Source organism: Megascapheus bottae, chromosome 11, assembly GCF_031878675.1.
Source record: "Megascapheus bottae isolate mThoBot1 chromosome 11, mThoBot2.hap1, whole genome shotgun sequence".
NCBI lineage: Eukaryota > Metazoa > Chordata > Mammalia > Rodentia > Geomyidae > Megascapheus > Megascapheus bottae.
In genome coordinates, this window is record NC_143519.1 from 5,440,665 (window position 1) to 5,445,908 (window position 5,244).

General features: G+C 38.7%; 1 pseudogene; it reads right to left on the bottom strand.

Moving 5' to 3' along the window:
• Positions 1-282: 282 nt before the first annotated feature.
• On the bottom strand, positions 283-510 carry LOC150056697 (small nuclear ribonucleoprotein G pseudogene; annotated as a pseudogene).
• Positions 511-5,244: the final 4,734 nt, after the last annotated feature.

The following is a 5,244-nucleotide window of genomic DNA, read 5'->3' on the forward strand; positions in this document are numbered from 1 at the left end:
TAGGAACAGGATGCTTGCCTAGCACTCATGAAAATCCAAGTTCAATTTCTTGGTACCACATCCATAGAAAGCCAGAAGTGTTGCTGTGATTCAAGTGGTGGAGCTTCAGCCTTGAGAAAGCCCAAGGACAGTTCTCAGGCCCTGCATTCAAGCCTCAGGACTGGCAAAAAACAGTTTATAAAAAATAGTTAATTATAAAAGTGCACATGACCAAATTTCACACAGTAAAGTAGTCCCTTTGGAGAGGGAATGCAGATTTCTAATGAGCTGTCATCATGAAACTCATTCCAAGGCTTCTAACATGGTGGTGATGCTACTTCCTCATACAACTACTATTCCAATATTGTTCTGTTGCCTACCAGTAGCTATCACTACACATTCATCTATTACCAGATTCATAAATGGATCTGATCCCTGCAATATTTCTCAGACATGTTTGCCACCATTGCATTTCAATGATAGCTTCTTGTCCATATTTTTTTTTAGCTCGGCAGGATGAGCTTTGCTCATGGTTTCTACTCAGCAAAATCAGAGGTGCTTTGGTGTATCAAGCTCTGTAAAGAGGTTTTTCATCCACACACATCAGGGTTGGGTCATAATGAAATCCAAAGATGGAAGTGCTGGGAACCCTCGAAAATATGAGTCAGATGAGGAGCATGGAGACTGATTATCTCAGCAAACGCTTTCATGTAAAAGGAAGAACCTTAGAACAGCAAGTCTGGACCATAGGGGTAAATTCCAAATGGAAATTGCTTAATCAAGGTATGTATGAAATACAGAGTGGGAACTTGGCTTTGAAGTAGTCTTTCTTTTCTAAAGATAATTGGTCTCCACACACTGAAGGAAATGTAAGTATAACCAGTGTCTTTAGTGAGAAGTGTATGAAATAGTTTATGTTTGTGTTAATAAAACTGGTCTTCCCACACACAGCATCAGGATTATTTGTGTCCATGATTCTACTGAGTGGAAAAGTACTCAGAGATGAGGACAGATGTTTGTGTCTTCAACCTTTGAGATCATCTGTTGGCAAGATCCACAATAAAGCCACAGGTTAATGTGTATGGCACCTACCAATGGGATTTCTTTATAAGATTTTAAAAATAAATAAAATAATAATAATAAATAAATGTTACAAATAGAAATACACCTACTCAGAGGTAATCAGGAACATGGCTTCAATATATGTAGATTTCAAAACTTCCTGATAAAAAACAAAACAAAAACCTCTATGCCTCATTTTGTATTGTAGATATCACATCTTCACAACGTATTTCCTGAATTTGAATTTTAGACAGAAATGCAGAATGTGAAATAAAATCAAATTATTTAGATAAAATAGAATGAAAAGTTTATTGAAATAAAAAAACTAAAAACTCATTTTCTGGTGATATTGGTTTCAGGAAAACCTAAGGATGCAAATTGAAATAATATTTGTGAAAGACTTCAACCACGATTGCTCTGGTCATTGTGTCATTGATTCCTGCCTTGTAGATAGTAAAGAATATTTAAGTGGAATACAGTACCTTGCTGCAATTATCCTACTGGGGAAGTAGTGACAGGGGCTCAACTGGCGTAAGCAAAAGGTTCCTGACACAATATCTCAACTAACAAAACTCTTGGGTGAGATGGTGCATGTGTGTTTTCTCAGCCACATAGGAAATAGAAAGAGGAGAGCTGTGGTCCCCATTTCTCATGCATAAAAGTGATTGAGACCCCATTCAAAAAAGTAAAACAAAATGTTCTGGGACATGGCTCAAACATTAAATTACCTGTCTATCCAATTAAAGGCCTTCATTTCAAATTCCAGAATTACCAAAGGAAGAAGAAAGAAAGAAAGAAAGAAAGAAAGAAAGAAAGAAAGAAAGAAGAAAGAAAGGAAATTAGATTATAGCGTTCTTTTGATTTGCTTTTGAGTTAATTTAATGAAATAAATGAAAGTTAGGTGTTTTCCTTTGACAGAGAGTATATTACTGGGAAACTGGGTGGTGAGGGAAGAGGAATCCCCAATTCTGCTGCTTTATTTGAAAAATATCATCAAGTCCAAGTTGACAGAAATGAGAAGGGGGAAGCCGTGGCATTGGGTCCACACGTCCTTTTCATCAAAAAAGCAAATTCCATCCCTGAATGTGGGCCCAGGGCTCGCCATGCTTCCTTAACGGGAGGTGGTGACAGAGTCCGGGCTCAGAGTACCCTTAGGTCAGCCCGTCACACGTGTCTGAGTAGCCACCATAATATTTACAATACCCATATTATGTCTGGATCATTGATTCTATAAATCAACAGATGACATGTATTTAGTGATTCATGTCAATTACTGACGTCTCCTAAAAGAATCCAGCTGGGTCAATCCTATAAACTCTTTCAAGAACCTCTCTCTGTCCTGTCCTTTCCTCTGATAACTACAATAATTAGCTAAATAGACCACATAGGGGATTTCACTCTAGTCATTTCTGAGGTCCTATCTCCAGCAGGATATAGTAATAGGAGGCAGATGTTCACACAACCCTCTACACAGGTACTGGTGGCCTGAGTGGCACAGCCCGGTGTCTCAGTGCCATGGCAGGGCATCCTGCTCTGTCAGCACAGCTCTGCCAGCAACGGGGGGCCGCACTCTGTGACCCTTCAAGGTCTCTACTATAGATATAATCAGATCTGCCTGCCTGTGTCATCTCGGGACAAGCTGGCATCTCTGTGAGGTCACGGCTGCCTCCCTCCTATTAATTTTCCTACCATCTGTGTTGCCAGATGTAGTGAGAAAGAAGAAAGATTTCCACCCTTGGGGAGAAAGTTAACCTGGCCCAAGGGCTCTGCCTCAGTCTCAGAATTGTTTCTCTGCTGTGTTCCAAGATGTGTGAGCCCGTATGCACTGACGCTCTGCGTTTATTGCTCACTCTGTGGCTAGAGGAGCAGATTCTAGTTTAATGCGATTGGGCGACTGACCAAAGTATCCTAAGAGAAAATTTAGTCATTTAGGCTCTCTCTCTCTCTCTCTCTCTCTCTCTCTCTCTCTCTCTCTCTCTCTCTCTCTCTCTCTCTCTCTCTCTCTCTCTCTCTCTCTGTCTCTGTCTCTCTCTCTCTCTCTCTCTGTCTCTCTCTGTCTCTCTCTCTCTCTCTGTCTCTCTCTCTCTCTCTCTGTCTCTCTCTCTCTCTGTCTCTCTCTCTCTCTCTCTCTCTGTCTCTCTCTCTCTCTCTCTCTCTCTGTCTCTCTCTCTCTCTCTCTCTCTCTCTCTCTCTCTCTCTCTCTCTCTCTCTCCCTCTCTCTCTCTCTCTCACACACACACACTCACACCACTCACACACACACTCCCCTCCCACCACACACACACACACACACACACACACACACACACACACACACTGTAACAACACCAACCTGAGGCAAAGAGTCAGGGTCTGAAGTCCTTGTATGTCAAGGATAGGAAAGGTCCTGTGGAGGTGTTCGTTCCCATTCTTAGAACAATGCTGTACAGTTATCCCACGAAGTGTAGATGTACTAAAATGAGGAAAGATAGGTGCCCCTGGTGTGAAAGCCAACTTCTACTGACTTTTCCTGCCTCTCACACTGATCCTGTTCACTTGGTGATTAACACCCAGCACTGAGAGGTTCTCATGAAATGTCCTCATGAGTGCCCACAGCTGTTCTCAGATGGTGATTCCTCAACTACAGCTTTCCTTGGGGGTGAGATTACAGAAACACACCAGCATTCTTAGCTAATTTATTGACATAGTCGTCTCACCAAATTTTTGTTTGGGTTATCCTCAAACTGTTCCATTATTCAAAAATGTTAGAGTTCTTTGTAATAGAGTCAACAAGAAATGACAATAATAATTGTACTGATAACTTGAAGTTATTAATATCAGTGAAAATTGTTAGTCTATATATATAAACTCAGCCTTTAAAAATTTGTTGAACTAGAATAAGCCACTTTATATATAAGCTTTTGTATTGTTTTAACTACGAATAATTCATCAATGAATGAATCAATTGAACCTTTAAACTACTAATTTTATAGCATAAAAATGGCATATTTTTGCATAATCATTTTTAAATATACCCATACGAAGTTATCAAAACTTTTCCTTAAAATACAAAGAAGCTACAAAGAAAACTTACAGAGGTAAGTTTTTTAAGATATATTGAAGACTTATTTTCTTCACATTCAAAAGTATTTGAGTTTTAAAAACATAGATATAGCCAAAATAAGATTATGTATTAAAATAAAATTTTCATCACATTTTGTTTTTTAAATATAAGGACTATTTTTTTCATTGCCCTCGTCTCTACTTTTTAAAGTGTCAGTGATGCTTTATTTAGATCAAACACCTTTAATATCCACATGTAATACATTTTTCTCCCATTTTGAACCAACAGAGGTAATTTTAACGTGGGCAAGTAAGCATCAAGTTGCCAAAGATCCGAATGAATATTTGAGAAACACCATTAATTGGAAACTAAAAGTTGAACACCTTTTCCTTAAGTTCTGACTCCCCATTCCAACTTGGTCATGCAGTCTGACTTTTAGTCCAGAGTTAATCATAGCTTGACCACCCCTGCGACTTTGCAACACATGGGGGCTTAAAATGAATTCCTGAGTAATTGGGAAAATTGGAAACTGAAGTGTATAAATCTTTGCAACATTTGATTATCTACACCCTTTTAAGAATAAATATTATTCATGTTAATAATAAACATGAATATGAATAACTGATTTTAAGGTCTATGTATGATACAAAATCCATTAAATTTTCAGTTGAAGCATGAACACGCTCTGATTTGGAGCCAATTGTTCCCACTTTATCAGTTCAGAAAAGAGATACTGAGTGGATCAATGTCCTGCTAATAATTCTATTATGTAGACAGCACTGCAACATACCCATTTAAAACTATAACTAACCCAACTTTTATCATCAGAATGGAAAGCCAAGCACACGCTGGGTTTACTAGAGGAGATCCATCAGGAGATTTTCATTTGCCCTTGTGTCCTGAGGGTTAGAAAGTTCTTTGATGAGTTTTCTTCTATACCGGGGACCTACAGTGGCTGACAGTTATTCATGGTCATCGAGCTTCAGAAACAACTTCATATGACTTTTCTGAAAAATAGTGAGAATAAGAATAGAGGACAAATTGCCTCTAGGGTTTTTTTTCCCTGGACATTTGTTTCTGTACCTTAGAAGGAAATTAAACTACATATTGTAGGTTGCTTTTGGTATGATCAACCTGTCTTTGAAGTCCCTCATTCTACT